The sequence below is a fragment of the Meriones unguiculatus genome, chromosome 11 (genome assembly GCF_030254825.1).
Source record: "Meriones unguiculatus strain TT.TT164.6M chromosome 11, Bangor_MerUng_6.1, whole genome shotgun sequence".
Taxonomy (NCBI): domain Eukaryota; kingdom Metazoa; phylum Chordata; class Mammalia; order Rodentia; family Muridae; genus Meriones; species Meriones unguiculatus.
Genome location: NC_083359.1, coordinates 32,196,503 through 32,219,783, shown reverse-complemented (window position 1 = coordinate 32,219,783; position 23,281 = coordinate 32,196,503). Strand labels below are relative to the sequence as shown.

At 38.4% G+C, this 23,281-nt stretch overlaps 1 protein-coding gene across 1 annotated transcript in view; it reads right to left on the bottom strand.

The window, feature by feature from the left end:
* The window catches only part of Tenm2 (teneurin transmembrane protein 2), a 1,501,569-nt gene extending 1,483,577 nt beyond the window's left edge, over window positions 1–17,992 (bottom strand). The window contains exon 1 of the mRNA XM_060363849.1: window positions 17,975–17,992. The gene's annotated coding sequence lies outside the window, so the exon portion shown is untranslated. The remainder of the gene's footprint in view (window positions 1–17,974) is intronic.
* Window positions 17,993–23,281: the final 5,289 nt, after the last annotated feature.

Sequence of the window (23,281 nt, the reverse complement as noted above, 5' to 3'; positions counted from 1 at the left end):
TAGTTTGTCTACAAAACCTACTCTTACTTTTTCTCCTCTTGCTGGGTTGTCAAAAGTAAAACAATAAAACAGTAAAAAAAATAAAAAATAAAAAACCCAGAGAGCATCTACGAGAACCAATTTATTCATCTTCGCTATGTCGAAGCCACAGATTACACTGTCCTTTTGGGTCCCTTTTCTTGTTCTGGCAACAAGATCCCTTAGTTACTCCCCTCAGAATCCTATGCTCTAGCAGCAGCGCTCTGAGCACATTCGGTAAGACCATCTGGTTTGTGGTAAGTACCAAGGCACATCTCCCAAAGGCAAGAGAGGCCGAAAGACAATGAGAAGGTGCCCTCCTGTACACAGGACCCCTGACCTCTGTGAGACTCTCTTTCTCTGTAAGCTGAACTGAATTCCTCATTGAGCTCTTTCACTCTTTCACCAGGAACTGTGGATGTAGATTTATGAATGAAAAGAGACGCAGACCATGTGGTTCCCAGGCATTTTGGAATGATGCTATAACTCTTTATAGCAGCTATCTACAATCAGATGTCCTTTGATTGTAGGGGAGGGGCTGTGGTCCCACAGGAAGCTGAGCTGCCATGCAGTTTCTCCTCCTGGCAGAGAAGAGGTGCTTGGCACTAACTCCAGCTGGCTCCTTTTCTAGGTAACCCAAACTGAGATCTTGAACAAATCTGCTCATCACTGCACCATATTTTTCTTCACATTATATTTTGACAGATACTTAGAATACTATCTCATCTTAGTTTTGGCTCATATTTACCTCTTCTATATCTCCTGCCTTTATTTTTAATATTTCTGAATAATTTTGTTGTAAATTATTTGTACAACATTTTTTGTTGAGACATTTTATACTGTTAAATATAGTCTGTGATGATTTGATATTTGTCTCAATTATTTTAATATTGATAGACTAGGGAAATGCTGCTGTTTTATTTTACACTTTCCTTCCTTTACTTTTCTCCATCTTCTGTCTTATTTTAAAATCTATAAACAAAGTCTTTTGTTCAGCTATAAAAACTATGTGATACATTTTTATTCACACTTTTTGCTTTTAAGATGAGACTTAAGATATATTTACTTTTAATAATTTCCCCACTTTATCTGTTTATCTTCTCATTTACTGCATTTATTGTCAGTTCTAGATTGTTCTGAGTGTTGTTTTAATATTCGTTCCCTTTTTGTATTTTCAAGTTTTCTTCTTTTTTTTTTTTTTTAATAGCACTTGATCACACTATTCATTTCCAGTGTTCTTTATATCGCCGAATCTTCCTGAAATTGCTTCCTAACCCCTTTAGGGTCATTTCATAAGTACACTATTCATGTGTATTTCTATTGTATGTTTTTATGTGGCCAGATGTCTAGGGTATGTGTACCTCACAGTGCTTTGGTATATATCCTCATGTTTGATGAGTTAACTGGATACACATATTGGTCTATGGTGTTTCTGAGTGTGTGTGTGTTTGTGTGTATCTTAAAAAAAAAACTATTTCTTTAATGTCTTCTAGTGTTGTTTAAAAAACAGCGTCAACCTTATTCTATTATTTGAACACAATTTGTTCTTATTTTCTCTATTCATTTTATCTTTTTCTAAATTTATTACATTCAGTGATAGATTGTCCTTATTTATCTCATGTCCTTGTTGTCCCAAATTAATCCTCTTTAATTGATCCAATCTTAACATTTTATCATGATTTAAAAAGTTGTCTTTGCTCTGTGTTTAGATTTTTCTGGTTCAGGGTATTTTTTTTTCTTATTTCCTGTTGTTACTTTAATTAGCAGATATGGGTGGGTATTTTGTTTGTTTGTTTGTTTTCCAAACTCTGTAATCACTGGAACTTCTGTGTTTTCTATGTCTTTCCCATTTTTGGCTGTCTTCAGTCAGGGCTTACCCCACAGTTTTCTCCCTCTCTTAATCCAGGTGCCTTAGAGTTTGATTCAGAATCAGTTCTTTCTCTAACCTTTTTTCATTGGTATGTTTCTTTTTTATGATTTCTTGTTCTTCGTTAATACATCTCAGATCTTTTAGGGGAAAAAAGGAAAGTTAAACACCATCTTTTGTCTTCAAGTACATTATCACCCTGATTTTTAATTCTTCCTTTGTCCTAAAAAAAAAAAAAAATCCATCTAGTGGAAGGTGTTCTTTTTGGAAGAGTTTGTCTTCTAGGGACTGGCTGTTTGTTCTCAGTACCACTTCCTCTGCTCAGAACAGAACAGTAGAAGAAGGGCTCAAGGTCCTGTTTAGTGTGCCTTCAAGTGACCAAAAGTTGTTTAAAAGGAAGGAACCCTTGCAGAGAGTGCAGCAAATAATAATAAGAGTACTCCTAAGCTAGTCTGTAGATTTACAGCCCTAGTGGCACCTTTTTGAAAGGAAGAGAAAGAGGAACTCATGAACACCTGGTACACACAGAGCAGTGCACCAGCATGCCTTTCCATCTTTAGATCACCTATAAACCCTTAAGATGCAGAAGCACTAACAGGAGGCAGGTTTGGGGGGTCCTAATCCTTCATGAGTGAGAGCTGATTAAAAGAGAGTGGCTAAGTAGGCCAAGCTGGCTGTCAACATTTATTAAATAACACACACACACACACACACACACACACACACACACACACACACACAAAGATTTCTTATTTCTAGTCAAGCCCTGCCATCTTATCCTCAATGCAGGCCTAGGCTAGAGAGGGAGATGAGAACAGAGAGGAAAAATTTTGAAAACATGTACCTGTTTCTCTGTTATCTAAACATTGCAGTCAAAGTTACAAACAAGGAAAGCTTAGACTTCAGACTCCTCAAAGCTCCTCGATATCTTCACATTCAGTCTTCATTCCATCCTTTTTTTTTTTTTCTAGATTTTAAGTGTCTTTGGGTACAGGTTGCTGGTGGAAGTACCATACTCGGCTAGCATGTACGCTCAGCAACTCACCATATCAGCTGTGCTTAGCTGTGTTCTGTGGAGCTAATCATCATTTAACTTATTCACACCATTTCAGATGGGTGGAGCAGATAGCCCCCATTCCCCATGGTAAACGTTCTTAATTCATTCCCTTGTTTATTTTTCTAACAACTATTATTGAGGACTTACAAACGCCAGTGATCCTAGGTTCTGGGGATAGCAAGAATTAAAGTGTAATGTGGGCTTTTAACAGTTTGCTGCAAAGTGTTAAAAGATTTTTGGGGAGCACACAGTAAAACTCCCTTGAAACAACTACATTACTCGTTTGAATCATAGTTGTGATTAGAACATATTCTCTCCCATCCTACATAACTCAAAAAGATTATTTTAATGAGCTATTATTTCATTTTCCAGGCTTTATTTCTCATTGTTTAATTCTGTTAAAATAGCATTTCACATTACCGAGGGGAGGGTTAGTTCATCTGCTGATTGCTGTACCTTCTGGGATCCCTTCTGTTCCCCAAGGCTGAGGCAAAGCCCAAAATTACTAATGAACTGCCAAAAATTTCATCTTACAAATTCCGACTCGTATGCCATTACTGTAAAGGCTTTGTAGTTATTACAGGAGCGAGTTTATCGCCTAGAAACTAGGACAGAGCTGTTCCAACTAATTCATTACATACACTTCCCAATCTTAAAGAGTAAAGGGACTGTATTTGTGAGCTCAGTGCCTGTGCTTACCTGGGTGTGCTTGTATGTAAGAGGCTCACAGAGAAGGAGATGGAAGAGGCACACAGTTGTTTGTTTTCTAAGCTGGCTTAACATGCTTTTTCGTGACAAAAAAAATGATTAATTAGCAAGTGGCTCATCTTTTCTTTCTAAATTTATTTCAGCATTTCCAAAGCCTTCATCCCTCCATGGTGCTTCATCTACTCCTTTGCTTAGTCAGTGCTAGTGAAGTGCCCAACGTGTAGGGAGTTTGTAATAGATTACATTCTAGGGCTGGACTGTGTTTCCCACAATCCTCTTCCTTAGATATTTCTGTCTGCTTTAGGCTACTTCTTGTGGGAGACTGAGAAGCCTTAAAGGAAATAACACATCTTGGAGCCTTTGGTTGTTTGGTGTTAATGAGCTTTTAAAGTTCCTCAGTGACTGAGAACTTCCCTCCACCTGGCAGTTAAGTTTTAGCTTCCTTGGCCTCATAGGCCAAACTATGAAAAAGCACCCACCTGTCCTCACAAAGAGCAAGCAGTCACCACAACCTGACAAACTGTTTTAAAGTGTCATAGCATTAGGAAGGTTGAGAACCACTGATCTAGATTATGAGAGGATATACTTTGATAAACCAAGAGAGAAACTGACCTGTCCCTTAACCAACTTTCCTTACTCAATATGAAGTTTAGGGGAATGACGCAGCAAATAATAAGGGAAGATTTAAAACTTAAAATTTTTAAGTGCTGAGTAGTATTCCATTGTGTGAATGTACCACAATTTCTGAATCCATTCCTCTAATGATGGACATCTGTGTTGTTTCCAGAGTCTGTCTATTACGAATAAAGTTGAACAAATGTCCTTGTTGTGGACTTGAGCATGTTTTGGATATACGCCTAGGAGTGGGGTAGCTGGATCTCGAGGAAGCACTATTCCTAATTGTCTGAGAAAGGGCCAGATTGATTTCCAAAGTAGTTGTACAAGTTTACATTCCCACCAGCAATGGAGGAGGGTTCCCCTTTCTCCACAACCTCTCCAGCATGTGTTCTCACTTGAGTATTTGAACTTAGCCCCTCTGATAGGTGTAAGGTGAAATCTCAGGGTTGTTTTGATTTGCATCTCCCTGATGGCTAAGGATGTTGAACATTTCTTTAAGTGTTTCTCTGCCATTCTATATACTACTCAGAGATTAAAATCAAGGAAATCTTGAAATTTGTAGGCAAATGGTGAGATCTACAAAAGATAATCCTGTATGAGGTATCCAGAGCAGAAAGACACACATGGTATATACTCACTTATAAGTGGATACTAGACCTATAAGATAGAATAAACATACTAAAATCTGTATACCTAAAGAAGCTAAGCAAGGATGAGAACCCGGGGTAAGAGGAACAATCACCACTTAGAAAGACAAAGGGGAAGGACATTGGAAGAAGGAGAAAATAAGAAACAGGACAGGAGCCTACCCATGAGGACCTCTGAAAAACTCTACCTAACAATGTATCAAAGCAGATGCTGAGACTCATAACCTAACTTTGGGCAGAGTGCAGTGAATCATATGAAAGAAGAGGTAGTTAAGACCTGGAGAGGACAGGAGCTCTACAAGGAGAGCAACTGAACCAAAATATCTGGACTCAAGGGTATTTTCTGAGACTGATACTCCAACCATTCATGGATATAACCCAGAACCCCTGCACAGATGTAGCCCATGGCAGCTCAGTGTCCAAGTGGATGTCCTAGTAAGGGGAACAGGAACTATCTCTGACATGAACTCAGTGGCTGTCTCTTTGATCACCTCCCCGAGTCCCACAGAAGAAGAAAATGTAGCCAGTCCTTATGAGATCTGATAGACTAGGGTCAGATGGAAGGGGAGGAGGCCTTCCTCTATCAGTGGACTTGGAGAGGGGGATGAGAGGAGATGAGGGAAGGAAGGTGTGATTGAGAAGGAGTGAGGGAGGGTTTACAGCTGGGATACAAAGTGAATAAGCTATAATTAATATAAATTTTTAAAAAGATGTTTCTAAGAGGATTGAGCATCAGATTATTTCAGTTTTAGTAACATTTACATGAAAATCTTGTTAAAATTCAGATTTTATGGTTCTCAATAGAACTAGATAATAAAATCTCAGTTCTCAACAAGAGAATGTAGAACTTCTATAGCTACTATTCAATGTCTCATCAAGTCCCTTGCTTCCTCAAAAAAAAAAATTACTAATCCTTGAACATACTTCCTGTCTCCCACAATGCCTTTGCCAACATTGTTCCCATTTCTAACAAAACCAGGTCTTCTCAGGTGTTAACTTCAATGATCTCATCAGCTCACATATTGCAATAGGAAGCCTTATGAGATGTACCAGGATTCAACTTTAGATTTCCACAGGCTTCTACTGTATGTGGTAAGTTCAAACGAACATATCTGCCGTTGTATATACCTGCTTTCCAACTTGCCTTTGAACAGGTAAGAATAAGAAACCTCTTGAGGGACTGGAGAGATGGTTCAGGGATTAAGAGCATGGGTTCTTCTTTCAAAGGATGTAGGCTGGATTCCCAGGACCCACCTGGCATCTCACAACTATTTGCAAATTCAGGTGCTCACCATCCATCACTCTCTTCTTATCATGACCTGCATGAATGTGGTGCGCAGACACACCTGCAGGCAAAACACCCATACACATAAAAGAATCACATAATTCTCAAAAGCCTTATAAAAGAGACTCTTTAAATGCCCCAAGTTCCTTAAAGTGAGACATGATTGAAACTAATTTGACGAATGAACAAAACTTCTTTCATAGGTATTATTCCCTGAGAATGCTAAGTGCTCCATTGTTATAAAGGGGAAACACCTCCTATTCCTCCCAAAAGCTTAGCTTTGCTGTAGATCTAATGAACTAAAACCTCAGCTAAGCAGATCCTCCTAACCTGGAATGGCTTTGATGTTGCCTCCACAGTGACTCTTACTGCCTTGAGGATCTTGTCTGCTCCTGGTGCAGCCATTCCCCACAAGCAGCGATTGTATGGCTCATCACAGAAGGAGGCCCAGCAAACTACATAACTCCAAACAACTATGCTTCTACTAGTGCCTTATTGGACTTTACAGACAGGAGACCCAAACAAGTGCTATGCACTCAAATTTCAACAGCAGACCCATACCCCAAATACTATAGAATGTGTTGAAGAACACCAAGGAATCAAGCAAACCATAATAAGATTCATAGAGAATTCCAGCCTTTTCTGAGTCATTACAATGTTTGCTAGGTGATGTTTAGCTATGACTTAACTGTACAGTTGAGATGATATGATTGTTCATGTTTCCTAAGCTACAGTTTATTAAGCTGTGGACTTTGAATCACTTGCATATAAATCAACCAAGATATTTGTTAAAAATGCACTTTCCTTGTGGAGCTCCTGTCCCATCTGGGTCCTTCTACCTCACCCCCTCCCACTTCTTCTAGAAGACTCCCTGTACTCTTCCCAAAGTTTGGCTTTGAGTCTATGCATCTGCTTCAATCCTCTGCTGGGTGGAGTCTTTCAGAGGCCATCTATGATAGGTTCCCATCCTGTTCCCTCTAGTGTTTATCCCGTTTGGCTTCTGAATAAGAATGAAGTACCCTCCTTGGAATCCTCCTTGTTTAGCTTCTTTAAGTCTGTACAACACCCCCCCCAAAAAAAATCATCTGGGACCCTGGGGATCTGCAGAGACTGATGCCTCAACCAAGGACCATGCACGCAGAGGACTTAAGACACCCCTGCTCAAATGTAACCCATAGGCAGCTCAGTCTCCATGTGGGTTCCCTAGTAAGGGGAGCAGGGCCTATCTCTGACATGAACTCTGTTTCCTGCTCTTTGATCATTTCCCTCTGGAGTGGCTACCTTGCCATCCCACAGAGGAAGAAGACCCAGGCAATCTTGATGAGACTTAATAGGCTAGGGTCAGATAGTAGGTAAGGAGGACTCTTTCTTTCAGTGGACTAGGGGAGGGGGAGGAGGAAAAGGGAGGAAGGGTGAGACCAGGAGATGAGGGTAGGGGGTCCAACCAGCATAAAAAGTGAATAAATTATAACAAATAAAATAAAAGTAATGAACTTTTCTCAGCTCCCATCATGAGTATCTTCTAGAGGAATTACATTCAGTCTTTATTCACACCCCAAAATATCACTGGAGTTCATGGTGAGGTGCTAATTGAGCCAACATTTTATTCCATGTCTTTTTACATTTCACTGGGCAGCCATAGTCTGTTGTAGGCAAACACTAGTCATTCGGTGTATACTACTATCTGATATCACTACAGTGCCTCATGTGGGCCATAAAGGTGTGTGCATGACCAGTTCCTCCTACTTCTATTTTAGTATTACGAACTTTTGCTTCTCAATCATTGTAATAAAAATTATATTTTGAAAAACTCAACAATGCAAAGCACAGGAGGTAATAGTAAAAAGTTTCACTGTATTGTTTACTTCTAAATCTCAGATGGATAAGACTAGATACTAGAAAAAGAATAAAACAATAGATCTTTCATATATAAAAAATCTAAATATGTTGAGTGGGGAAGCAAGCTAGCTCTTTTTGATATGTTTGTTCATTGCCATCAAAACATCATGTTGGAGCTGGAAGGATAACTCAGTGCTTAAGAGCACCTGCTGCTCTTACAGAGGAACTGAGTTTAGTTCTCAAAAGCTACACTGCATAGCTCACAATCAACTGTAACTCTAATTCCAAGGGATGAAATTGCTTTTTTTTTTTTTTTTTTGGTTTTGGTCTCTGAGGGTGCCGCACACACTTTTAAAATTAAAAATATAAATTCTTAAAAACTTCCTGTTGTTCCTTTCAAGTAATCCTAAAAATCAATATGTACTCAAATTGTACACTAACAATAAACAGTAAATAGTCCATTAAAAGACCTGTTGTCTTATCATTTCCCAGAATATAACATGTATTTCAGAGAAATTATGTATTCCAAATTAGTAAGGGGCAAAAAGAATTCAGTACTTCCATTACAGTCTCTGTGATGTGTAATCTTGCAGGTGATGTTGGCTTCTAAGAAATGCTTACTAGAGTCTGAAATTTCTGTGAGAAGATTTTTTACAATAAGAATTTCAGATATGAGCTGGAAAAAAGTTTCAACTTTTTTTTTTAGTTCAACAAGAAGCCCATTATTATTAAAAATAGCCATCTAAACTTATTAGATGCATAAAATGACAACAAGTGCCAGAAATTTCCCCGGTTTAAAGATGAAATCACTACACGAGAAGCATACGAAGTGCAGAGACTTGAATGCCTGAGGTTGTTTCACTGATCGTAAGATGTGTCTGTGTGGTAACTGCTGTGGAGTATTCTAGAGTCAGAGAACATGGATGAGGTAGCTGGGGAGATGGCTGAATAATTAGAATATCATCACTTCTCTTTTCTTACAAAAATGAGTTGCTCCAAGTAAGCTCGTATTATCCTTAGAGTCTTCGTTCTACATGCAAGCGATGCCTCAGCGATGAGGCCCTTTTCCATATTTTGTTTGCATTACTTCTGTGCTTCCTAGTTTGAAATTTGTATCTAGAGAGGAGTAGCTGAAGAAGGGCCAAATTTCATCGTTTAGGATTTCATAGCCATAAGAGATCGACATGTCTCTAAATGCCCACTCAGATCTATTTCTAAATTAATACCTTTCAATGCCAGTTCTCCGTGTAACAATTAGTCAATTTTTGAATTAGAATCTTAGTTGAAAGTCTAAAATGAGCGTTACTCATTGTCAATTTTCAGAACATTCTTCATAATGTAAAACTTGTGTATAAAACTGGCTATTAATTTTATTAGATTAATTTATTTATACATTCGTCTGTCTGTCTGTCTGCCTGTCTCTGTGTGTGTGTGTGCCACAACTCATGTAAAACCACGGGATGCTGGTTACAGTTGGTTGGTCCATTTACCATGTGAGTTGTAGGGATCAAATGTAGATGGCAAGTTCTCGGTGACAGCACATGTGTAGACAAGGAGTCCGCATTCTGTTAAAGCTTAGAGAATTATTCCTAGCTGTACAGAGGCATCAGTCAAGGCTCTGTGTTTAGCCAGCCTTTTGTCACTCAAGATCATATAATCCAAATTAGGAACTTCTGTGGGTAAATTACTTATTACAAACAAACCGTCAGTTCCTTTTTGAAATAATTTAACAAATCTGTACATGGATGTTTACTAGTATAGTCACATGATGCATTGAGCAGACTTGGAGTTCACTCAGGATAAATGTCTGTGTGGATATTTTGAGTTCCCAAAATTGTGAAATTCTCAGAGGAGATGAGGATTTTGATGTACTGCAGAAATGTCGGGTGGTTCTAGCAAAACGGTGAAAAACAGGAGCATATTTCTAGTATCCCAAATTAAGGATGCATTTTAATGCTTTCATTTCATTAAACTGCCTGGCTGGGTAGGAAAGCCATGCTAAAATATTGTGATTAACACAAAGGAAGCTTAACAGACAATGCTATTATAGGTGAAAGGCTGCTAATTGCCATCCTCCCAATAACTTATTGATTTTAATCAAATCTTCCTCCAGCAGCATGCCAACAGCAAATGGATAACGAGATGGAAGGGAAACACAACAATGGAAGGAGTAATATGGAAGAAATTATTCATGTTTGATTTGTATAAAATTGAACAAATATTCTTGATCAGCATTTATACAAATATAGATTCGTCGGGAAGGTGCTATCTAAATTGCTTCTCTCACAGTGTATTGAAAATTACCATAACTGTTAGCATTTTTAATTATTTTGATCTGCTGAAAATAGATTAAACTGAATGGGAAATTGGCTTATTAAGGCTTATATATTTGAGTTAATATGAAATGTTCTCAGCCAGTGTGTCTCAAGTATCTTTCAGTTTAAAAGGCACTTGCTCTCTCTGCTTAGCGACGGGAGGGGGAGAAGTGGTGGCTTTAATCCTCTATAAGCAAAGGTCTCCTCAAGGAAGGTCTAAGTGAAAAACCTTTCCACTCCCATCACTTCAGCAGAACGTAACCACATCCGGTAACAGAAATATTTCGTAAAAGAGCAGCTTGTCTGCTGGCTAGACAGACCCCCCCCTTATAAGGGGGAAAAATCTTGCTAGACTAAACTTAACACTTAAAAAATGGAGAACCCTTGACATCCATTTGTATTGCAGGAGCACTTTCTCACTTTGATATTCAATACAGTTGTGAAACAGTAAGGATCTCTGGTCATTCACTCAGAATGGGAAAGAATAGTCAGAGCTTTACTTGTGGTCTCCACGGGTCCTGGCGGGCACTTTATCAGTACAGATGTGACACTGGCCCCAAGACAAATCTTCAGTGTCAATGTGATTATACTTAAAAACAATACTAGTGTTCATTATAAATCAAATTAATAGTACAAACAATCCAATTCCAGCATCATCTTTCCCAGGATGGGCATAAAGTGCTTTATTTTAATAGTTTAGATCAGAGCCAACTTTAACAGCCCTGTGATTCTCTGTCTCTTGGCTCTGCTTTGGACATTTCCGTGGCCATACTGTCCACTACCTAGTAGCATCTTCTCCCCAACTTTTTTGACAACTGAAAATGTCTGCGGAGGATGCTAAATTTCCCCATGTGGATAAAATATCCTCACTAGAGAACCACTACAGTCTCAAAATAAAGAGAAGTCTCAAATAATTATCCAATAAAATTTCTGTTTCACTCTCTAAAACGTAGAAACAGAATAATGAAATTTGTCTTATGGACCTGAACTCTGAGAAGTCACCTTGACATCTATTGTCGCCACAAAAATCATCTTTATCTAGGCCAGCATTTGAAATTCATGAGCTTAATTGACTATATGAAACACTGAAGCAAAAAGCACACTCACTGTGGTGTTTTGACAAAAACAACCAATGGTGAGGGGTATAAACTGCTACCTTCTGTTGTAGGTTCTAGAGAGACACAGTCTTGTCCAACAATGGCAAGTGGTGTATAAAAAGCTGCCAACTCCAGCTGAGTGGTAGTGACTATGAAAATCCTGCACGGAGAAGGATTCTGATCTTGCATCCAGGCTCAGCAGGCAAGGGAGCTATGATGGATTAGTAATGTCTACCTGGACGGGAAAAAGGGAAGGATGGGAGAAATTTCACATATTGGTCTATTCTTTCCTAATCATTTTGATTGCTTTGGGGTTCAGAATACTTTAAACACATATTGACATGGTTGTATGCTTTCTTTGTATTGCAGACATATATAAAGAAAATGAAATAAATGTTTGTCCAAAATATTTACTAAGAATCATCTCCTCCATAGGCATGACTTTGGGCTCATTGAACATACTAATGAATAAAATATAGCCTCTTGTACCAAATGTTTATCTTCTAGTGGTCTACCTTTAAATGCAACAGAAATAAATTACTCAGTTAAAAATAACAATAACAAAATAGGCAAGAAGCCTTGACTTTACAAAAAAACAGTTTTTCTTTGTTTGTTTGTTTGTTTGTTTTTATAAAATGTATAGGCTTACCTGTTCTGTATTATTAACTAGGCTTGCTCTAAAATCTGAGGCAACAAGAAACAAATATTAGGCCTTTCATCTTCCATCTAATCTACAACATGAACTCAGTTTCTAACAACAGTTTATAAAGAATTGTTGACAAGATGCTGGGCATGAGCAAAGAAACTTATTCTAAGCACTACGATTTCATTTTCAGACTCCATTAAATCAGAAGAGACTAAGTTCAAGGCCCCATGCCCTAGGGGAGCTGGAGACTTTTCAACACAGCTTCTGTTTTAGGGAACAAGTTGTCTGAGTGCAGTCTTCTTGAGGCAGCTTTTAAGAAAACAGTTGTCTGAGTCCAGACATCTCAAAGACAACTTCTCCATCTGTCTGTCTGTCTGTCTATCTATCTATCTATCTATCTATCTCTCTCTATCTATCTATCTATCTGTACTATATATTATATATATATATTATTTTTATATTAATTACAGTTTATTTACTTTGTATCCCAGCTGTAGCCCCCTCCCTCAATCCCTTCCAATCCCACCTACCCTCTCTCATCAACTCAACTTCTCCATCTTGATGGCAGAGTCAAATGAGTTCATGTTTCCAAGCCCAGGGACCTACTCGTATCCTGATCGATGGAAACTCCCTTAATTAAACCCCTTCTGTCAAAATGCAACAGCCCACCCTGCTCTCCCTTGCTCTATGGTTTTCACCCTTTAAATATGCAATAGGGACTCCGTTCAGATCCCAGGCTGAAAATAAAGCTTGCATCTTTTTCCTTTTTTATTTTTTATTTTTATTATTTGTTACTTCTTTATAATGTATTCATTATATATATGATTAACGCACCCTCCTTCAACTCCTCCCAGTCCCACCTTCCCCCTCATTCCCCATCCCCTTCCCCTACCTGTCTCTGAATTGGGTTTTCTTGGCTTCCTCCCCCAAACCCAACAAAGATAATCTCCATTTCTCCAAAGCTGAAAACAGTAGTATGTAAGATAACAACTGAAAGATTAGATTTGAGTAGCCAGTCTTGTGCAGGAAAGATCTTTTTTGAGTTCCCTTGCAAATAATACTCCCTTATCATCTCCCTTGTGGTTAAGATGTGTGTGACCAATAACTTTAAAGTACCCCATTGGGACAGTAACTATCCACTCAGGAAAACTATAATCAGTTATCAAATGATTTCTAATTTTCAAACGGTCCCTTTTTTAAACTCTTTCCAAGCTACCTGGGTTAGGACTAATAGTTACCTTGTTTTGAAACTAGCTGGTGTTGGCAACAAAATAGAATCTTTAACCAGGCGCGGTAGATACTGTAATTCCTGGGTACACAGCAAGGCCCTGTCTCAAAGATCAAAGGGGGGCAAGGTGAGGGAGGGACTTGTGCGAACATTTCATCAATTGCTGCAAATGCCTTATGAAGGAAGCAACATAAGATCTTCTGAAATAAGAGTTCCAGGCTCCCTTGCCATTCATGTGACAACAGCAGAATTCACAACCTAAATTTGCATCATAGCCCAAAAATCTGAGAATGGCACATGAATAAACCAAAGGTCGCTTATTGATTCCTTTACTGCTAAGGTTTTTCAGGAGATAGGATTGGCATAAAAAGTGGCTGATTCCCTCTCTTTGTTTCAGGATTGATTTTTATTTCTCTGCTAAAAGCAAGATGAAGACAAAGACAAAGGGAACTTGCGGCTAAATTTCTGCTCCCTTTCAAGGCAAGGAAAACCCATGCCAAGGCAAGGATTAGGATTTGTAGTTTGTGGCTTTCAGACTGTCAAAGGGAGAGCAACTCAGAGAAGATTAAAGCTTGGGAATTGACAAGTATGTGGGTATAAAAAGATAAGAACAGCAGTTCCTTGTGAACAAGGCCTAAAGCCATGGCTTCTAGAGGCAATGGCTGGAGAAGTGCACAGAGAACTCAATGACCAGTTTAAAGGCATAATTCATTGGTTGATCACTTCAAGATTGATCTGCTGCTGGCTATTTCCACACAGGCTGGTGAACCTTAATCCACCATCTGAACAGACTACCCTTCACATTCCTCTCTACTTCCCCTGGCCAATTTTCTAAGAAAACAGCATTTTGTTTTCTGCTGGTGGTGTTCTGGCCACTTGAACTATTTCATTTTCAAGGGTCAAGTTTACCTGCTTAAGGTCAAGATCCTTTGGCACCTATTTTCCATCTCCGTGTTAATTTGACAGCTGTGAAATCTTCAGAAGGAAGAGTGGTGTTTGTGTGTGTGTGTGTGTACGCATATATGTAATGAGAAAAAAAAACAATATTACACTTAGTGGAGAAATAAACAGAAACAGTGGATAAAGAAGTTGCAGCATGGCATGTGTGTTTACTGAACAAGCTGAACATTTAAATCCAAAAAAGACAGAGTGCTGGCGACATCACATCTGGGTTCCCTGGCCAAATATTATGGTAGAGAATGGGGCTTCCTATAATGGGGAGCTGTAAAGGAAGCTGGTGTAAAGTCGGGGACAGAGCCACCAATGGGGGTTTCAAGCATATTTAGATGTCTGCTACAGTTTGAACAACTAATATTGGGTAAATGAGAGAGTAAAATAAAACACAGGATTCTTATCAGCTTGAGAGATTTAGAGAGGAAAGACTCCCATTTGAAGAAACACTTTGGGGCTTTTCCTTCTACAAGAAACATGTTTCATGTCATCCAGACACTAAGTAGATTTCTTTCACAAAAACTGTTACATTATCTGGGTAAACATGTCAATCAAAGACTACAACTAGCAATTTACAGCAACTATGCCGGATTTAACATCCAGAGAGCAAGATTCCGGTGGGAAATAGTGTTTTTATTTACCTCTTTGTTACTAGAATGTTTCGTTTAAAAAGGTTTTTGTAGAAGAGCTTTGAAAAGAGAGTATTTATGTGATAACCAAAACAAATCTTTAAAACTTGGAGGTCTCTTTATTGAATTGCTTTCTTCTTCAATTTAAGAGGTATTTTCTCAAAAATAGTATTTACAAAATTGTCAAATGTATCTCAGGACAAACACTTTTTCTTAAATGATGCTTTGAGAGAATTGGCAATATAATATGATATTCTATTTGGATGTTAAGGTTTAATCATTACTTATTAATATTCTTATTTTCATGGGATTTTCTCAAACTTAATATTCTATTAAGGTAGCATCTGTTAGAGGAATTATCGTAGTTTTTTAAAACAAATTTTAGCTGATTACCATGAATCTACATAATTAGAATTAGGTCTAATTATGTAGTGTAAATACATGTAATATATTTATAACATATAATGACATAATTATGATTCACAATAATGTTGAAAAACTCCTCCTTAAAATTAGCAAGAAAAATATGCTTCACAGCACCTCCACAATTTATTAGCAATTTTACAATGTATGTCTCCGTACAGCTTCTAAAATAGAACTTCGTAAGAAATTATAATAAAAAACAAATATATTTTCAAGTAGTTATCTAAAACTAGTACTAGCAAAATTTCATTAGATTTCAGAGCAATGAATATTTTATAATCTGCTTAAGAATATACCTTAAAACAGTAATCCTATAAGCCTACCTTTCTAATACACTTCCAGCCCATTATGGAATACCTGCAATATACAGCAAGAGCCAGCCACAGACAGTGATTTCAGTTATTCACTCACCGAAAGGAGAGAAAAGTCAGAATTTATGATGAAACTTTACTCTTATATAACCTGGGAATGCAATTTTCAAAGCTAGTACACCCACCTGCACTTGAAGACCTGTACTAACCATTGTCCAATATATAGCTTGAAATTCTTACACATTTTTAATTGATTAATCGCTCATTTCATTCCCAATACTGAATCATCTATACGATGAAAAAAGCACTAAAGTGCTCTCTCTCTCTCTCTCTCTCTCTCTCTCTCTTTCTTTTTTTTTTCTTTCTAGAAAGAATCAGAGAGTGAATATTTTCAGGCTTAGAACACTTTATCACCTCTGCCACAACATTTCTTCATGTGAGGGTACTTCCCAAAGGCAGTGAATGGAAGATGCATAAATAAATATGTATTCCCAATAAAGCTTTAATAACACACAGTAGAAGATGGAGTTGGCTGAATGTGCTTCCTTTTGATGAACCCTGCATCACAGAGTTTTGAAGACTAAATTACATTTGAGTTGGCTAGATAGTCACAATTAATTCATCAAACCTTTTATTGAGATCATGCAATCAATGATTCAGGTGATCTCATGAGAATAAATGATTTATAACTTAAAGATATAAATCATATTTTCTACCTGTACTTCCAAACCGTTGCGAAAAATATCCATATCATGTTGAATGTTCAAGTCCTAGGTAGCCAACTCACACCTTAGGCCATGCATGGAGCTTCTAACAGCATTCCGTCAACTGAGTGATAGAAGGGTATCAGCTCAGGACTACAACTTGAAGTTTGCTAAGGGCTGATGAGTCAATGGGCTTAGTGTTTCTAGGTCTTTAGTGTGTACACTAAGGAGACTTTAGGGTGTCTAAACAGTGGCTCACTGAGAGTTCTCAACACCCTCTCCTAAGTTGTGACATGCCTGCCAAGGTTGGCTCATGGAGAAAGTGGAGGGCTTGACTGGTGTTCCTCAATCAGAGGGACACTCTGGATGAGGCACTGTGTACACTAGACGGAACTCCTTTGGAACAGGAGCCAGAAAGTTGGAAAACAGAACTCCATGGTTCCTCAGATGCCTCTTCCTGTGACCTTGATGGAATTCTGGTATCTTTCTTAGCTAATTTTCCCCCTTGACATTCTTCTCTGTACATCTCCACTTGTGTTTCTCTTCTTGACTTTCTGGAGTCCTTTGTATTCAAAACACTCACAGATTTCTTTTTTTGTTGTTATTTTTTGTTTATTTTTGAGATTTTATACTAATTATAACATTTCTTCCTTTCCTTTCCTTTCCTCCCTCCCATATACTCATACCACCCTTCTCCATTCACAGTTTCAGTCCATCCTTACTGTCATAGACATCTTCTGGTTACAACCTAAATGTCTGTAAACCTTTACCTCTTCATTAAGTTTCTCTCACAAAGGTTTGCACCCATCTGTAGTATGGTTAGTGCTAACTCAGATAACTGTATTTTTATAACAGCTTCACATTTTAAAAAAGAGAGTGATAAGTAGCCCAAGTATACAGATAGATAGAAGGGTGGATAAATGATAGATAGGAGATGGCTGGATAGATGATAAACAGATTAAGGATAGATAGATAGATAGATAGATAGATAGATAGATAGATAGATAGATAGATAGATAGATAGGTAGATATCCACAGAGAGCTAGATAGATGTAGGAGAGAAGCTGAAAAGAGATTTTAAGTACTTAGGCAGACAGACTTTCAACATTTATTCCTGGATGTTCATCTTGTTGGAAGCACCTACTGTTTGGGGTGCCAACTTCTTCCAACGTATACAGGGGGTTTACAGGGTAAGCAAGCATCCTCAGCCTTGCTGCTCTGAGTTTGAGCTCTAGAACAACAACAATGAAACAACTGTGGATGCAGAGCAGGTCCTTAGTCCTGCTAGACCCAATTCTGCACTTTTACAGGATTCTTAGTGATCATCTTTCTCCATCCCATTGTTTACACTTTGGATATCATAACACATCCATCTACCTCATTCCATTAAATTCTACAGAACTGAGTAAACCGGATGCCATCCATCGAGTTGTATTGTGACCTTAGCATTTCTGTTCTGGCCTTCTCTGTGCTCTAGTCAAACATCTGAATCCTCAGAAGGGAAGAAAAAGTCCCTACAAGCACTAGGTTAAATGAGATTTCTAGATCAGGTATAATTGTTCAGTGTATCCTGCCTGATACCTGGTCTTTGTTTTCCAAACACAATTGAAAACAATTTTGCAAATTTTTACCTTGGGGTACAGGGTCTTATGTATCACCTCACTTGTCAGTCAGAGTTGACTCAGAAGACAGCATCTGTAATATAAAATATTTAAGACAGCATGTTATGTTAACAATACCTCAGATTCATAATCTTTTGTATAGGCATCATTTATTAATATATATAATATATGTATATGCATAAAATGTGTATACATATATATGAATGTATATAGACATATATATATATATATACATATATACACTTGTATATTCTAGGCACTATAACAGTATTATCGTGATCATTTCCTTAGAATATACTGCTATAGAAGATTGACAGAATGCCAATATTTGCTTTTCGGATGTAGTTTTTTTTTTCATTACAAAAGACAGCTTCTAAATAGCAACTGTCTGGAAAGAGCAGGCTAAGGCAGAACCCAGATCACTACCTCAACATCTTGTCTCTTTTACTTTTAAGGTTGCTAGCCCAATAATAAACCTCTAGTTGTAGGAATACAAAGAAGCGTTATGATTTGGCCACAGACGGCTCTTATCCTTTTTTTGCTTTTGCCTGAGCAAATGTGAAATGCCCCAGAAAAAAGTTCTGAATGCATATTTTAACTATTTTTCAAAACGTTTACCTTTCTGTGGAAGAAAACTGACTGCCCAGAGAAAGGGTACTGCAATGGGTATACAGTTCAACTCACACCACCCGTGGTTGCTTATATAACTTTGTGGGAGTCACTGTATTTTAAATGCACACATATAATGACCCGTTGGCAAGAAAAACAAACAACCAAACAAACCCACATATCTGAAAAAATAAAGTCCTATGTAAGGGCACCCAGCCACATGCAGACACAGAGCAGCCACAGAAGCTTTCAGCCAGCCATGCAGCCTCACCAGCACTTCAAGCGCACCTTGGGGCTAAAGCCAGTACTCTCAATAGGAAGAGGCTGACCACAGAGTTAGGAGGCGAAATTACATGGTAGCCTAAAACAGAGAGTTGCAGGTTTTTCTATGTCCTTCTAAAATATTTCATCAATGGATCCATCAGATAGCATGGAGTTTCCCAGCGATGCTGGAGTTTGCACCGTCCCGGATTTATTTCCGGTCTGTTTGTTCAGTCAATCTACCTGGCCATGTGATACTCTAGGATGACCCAGGGTGTGGCCAAGAAGCCTGAGTAGTGGCCTCTTGGTATCAGGGCCCAGCCTCCAACTTCTTAATTAGGAATAAGGCCTTCAACTTGCCCGAACATATTCTAGACTTTTAAGTATTTCAGACACGAGGTAGAGGAAGATGGAGGTCTTCAAAAATCTTCAAGGATCTTCAAATTATCTAGGGCGCACTTAAGAAAACCTGTCTATCCTGGGTCTGTGTTTCCCAAGCAAGGTAGGCTGAGATTGTAACTGAACCTTGCGAGTTGATTGTTCCACAGGGCACCCTGCAGGGTCTTTGAGAGATGTGCCAGCGGGCTGGAGGGTAATAGCAGCCACAGGGGCCTAGGGGCTGGTGGGGCTGGTCATAGGAATCAATACTGAAAGGAAAGTCTCTTGAATTTGAAAGTACAGTGCTTTGTGTTGCTGGCATTGAATCTTTCCCCTTTTTTGGTTTTGAATGGAAGAGATAGCTCGCCTAATTGCTGCTCCAGCTTGCAAGGGTCACAGACTGTAATATCTAGTGCTGTATGAGGTCTTTTGCAGAGCTAATGCATATCAAATAATTTAGACCATTTCTAAGTCTGATAAAATGGATTTTTTGACAGAAACAGGGCTGCCCAAACCTTTCTCCCTACTGGGGCTAATCACAGAGAATTAAGATACTTGTTTATTATGAGTAAGCGGCTGAGTCATAGAACCATTTGCAAAAGTAAACTGCAGCACATCTGTGCAAAGGGAGAACAGTGAAATGTGTGCATCCTAACAAGGCCTATGAGCTGTCATCAGAGATCCTGCAAGCGCACTGCATTGCATTTTTGAACAGGTAAACCTGAGAGTGAACATTAACAGTATGCCCAAGCACAGCTTTATATAACCACGATTGAACGTCTGCTGTCCAATTCCGTTCCCACTCTTTCTTTTCTGAGCCAAGTTAACAGGTAACCTAGATTTGCTGTTCTTGTAAGTGCTTGTTATAGCTGTAGTGAAATAAAAAGAAGTGCCGGGTGGGAGGTGCACATTATCACCCATAAAAATGAGCAGGAAAGGACTCATTTTAGGCCTGCCTGTTGGATAAGAAGCAAAGAAACCCATCAGAAGTGCTGTTCTGGAAATTCCCTAATTTTCAGGCCATCACAGACAGGAGAAATTCTCACCCCAAGACAAGATCTGGTTTGAGGTTGTTGCCTAGGTGACCCTGCGTCTTAAGCAGTCGTTGAAAAGGATCCCGGGCCTTTGACTTAGTAATTCCTTTTCAAAGCATTTATCTGGTAGAAATATACAGATAGGACTACCAAGATGTGACTAGAAAAGCGTTTATTCTAGCTCTTTTTTTAAAGTGAATAATTATAAAATAATACAAATCAATACTAATAAAACAGCACATGAATAAAAACTGCCATATCTACCCAATGGAATACTATACAGTCATTAAAAAGAAAATCCTATATACAGGTTATTGATATAAAAACATACCAAATTAGTATGTTAAAAGGGTTTCAGAACAGATCATATGAATTATAAGATATAAGCACAGCAGAATATAAACAAGGATATAATGTCAATATAAAATAAAATATTGATATGTAACATCTGAATGAGCTACAGTGATCTTTTTGTAGTCAAATATATGCCTTAAAGTTTAACTTATTTACTAATTTTTGACACAAAGGGACTGTGCCATAAAGAATCTAATATTTTAGGAGTCCTAATCTATTCATTCCATTTTTTTCCCAGCCATTGAATTACAAACAAGCCGTTTGAAATACAGTGATTTGCAAGCTAGCTATTCAGAAAGCCAGAGAAATAGCAAAGCTACACTAGAAACCCAAAAGAGCAAGTTCTGTCTCCCTTTTGAACCTCTCCCAGTGAGGACTTTCAGAGTCCTTGGGGTTATGCGGAGGAGTCAGAGGAAGCAGAGAGATCAGTATCGATGGGCAAGAAAGCTCAGCCTGAAACTGAGAGAGGAGAAACTGCACCGTGAAAGCTCCTTTAAAATTAATAATCTGGCAGTTAATTTCTGAACTAACGCTAATTTGTACGTGTTACCTTCTGTCAGAGTTGTCAACAAGGGTTGCTTTTACTTCACACTAGCCCGCTAGCTGGAAGGGCTGGCTTGGGTCCAGGTGCTCACCCTGTTAACACAGGCTGCCGTCAGCTTGGGCTTTCCATCCGAAACCATCGTGTAATTTCATGAGCAGGTGGCTATTTATAAATGTGATTCCTACTTAGCAAGAGGAACCCTTGTTATATCTCCAGGCCTGAGCCTTTTCTCTGACAGATAGTCAAACACAAAGAAGGAGGAAAAACAGGAGTTGGCAGGCATGTGGAGGGAGGGCTGTTCTAAAAATTAGGACATTGGGATTTTAAAAATTGAGTACTACCAACAACTTAGAGAATATGGAAAAAGTCGTTTGCAGAGGTAGATGGCTCTTTTCACTTCTAACATACCCACTCTGCTTTTCACTTCTAACATTCCCACATGCCTTGGAAGCATTAGATGGAAAAAGTTCCTCGTCAGAAGTGTCAGCTGTGGTGACAAGTTGAGGCTTCATATGAATTAATTTGAAAATATAGAACCTCAATCTTGGCTTCTTTTATTCAGGATATGCACCATTCATTCTCATCTTCTTTTGAAGCCCTTTGTCTTCTTTCTTTGCTGATAGAACCTTCTAGTTTGTACAGAAAGGAACACTCCAAGGGCAGCCAGTCTCACCTAACCACCCATCTTCCTTCCTCACTGGCATCTTTTCTCTCTGTGTCAACTGAGAGACATTTTCTTAGGTAATCCAGAAAAGTTTACCCTTCGTCTGGGTCTTAATGAGGGTTTCAGTTGCTGCAATGAAACACCGTGACCAAAGCAACTTGGAAAAGAAAGGGTTTCTTTGGCTCACCCTTGTATATCACTGTTTATCAGCAAAAGAAGTCAGGTCAGGAACTCAAACAGATCAGAAATCTGGAGGCAGGAGCTGGTGCAGAAGCCATGATGGGAGATGGGAGTGCTGCTTACTGGCTTGCTCCTTTCCTTTCCTTTCTTTCTCTCTTTCTTTCTTTCTTTCTTTCTTTCTTGCTTTCTTGCTTTCTTGCTTTCTTGCTTTCTTGCTTTCTTGCTTTCTTGCTTTCTTGCTTTTCCTTTTCCTCTTTCTTTTTTTCCATCCTTCTTTCTTTTCTATCTTCCTTATTGTTTCCTCCTTTTTTTTCCCCTGAGAAAGAGTTTCTCTTGTAATAGGCCTGGCTGTCCTAGAACTCACAGAGATCCTCCTATCTCTGACTTCTAGGTGCTGGGATTAAAAGTGTATGCCATCACACTCAAATCAGCCTGTCTTATTATAGATTCATGAATACCTTCCCAGCGATGAAACCACTCATAACAGGATGAGACCTGCCTCATTAATCACTAATTAAGAAAGTGCCCTATAAGCTTGCCTGCAGGTCAGTCTCACAGAAGAATTTTTCACTTGAGTTTCCCCCCTCTTGGATGATTTCAGCTTGTGTCGAGTTGACATAAAACTATCCAGTACAATCTTAAAATGAATCTTTTAAGAGAAAATTCCTGCTTTGTGTAATGAGAAAGTACCAACTGCCAATAGTGTCTGGCTGCAGAGAAGTCTTGTCCCTGGGCTCCTCAGTTCTATACATATGATCCAACTCCTACAATTTCTTCCTTCTAGGGACAGACACCTTGCTGGTGTCCCCTGGTACGGCTTTGATAAAAAACTCTATTCCAGCTATGCTTCTGTGAAGACTGTGCGAGCTTCTAAAAGAAGAATTTTTTTCGCATGAAAGTAGAATCACATCATGAAAATCTAGAGCCTTAAAAGGTAATTATATTTCAAAAATGAATTTTTCTGTGTCTACAATCTATAACATGTTAGGAAGCTTTAAAACAGATTAAAAGAGGCAGGTCTGGGGAAAACAGGTTAGCAGGTCATTTGTTTTTAGTTGTTTGTTATTGCTTTTGGTTTTGCTATTTCCTGTAGGATTCTTTGGTTTGAAAAAAAAAATCAATGTATCTTGTGTGTGTGTCCAGTTAATACTTAAAGTTTTCTAGTTTTTCTGACTTCGTTAATACATTTGTACATTTTATAATTGTGGTATTTATCATCATGGAAAGCAAAAACTAAAAAACATAGCAATAAAACTATGACATGTATTTAGAAGGCAATATTTTCTAGATAT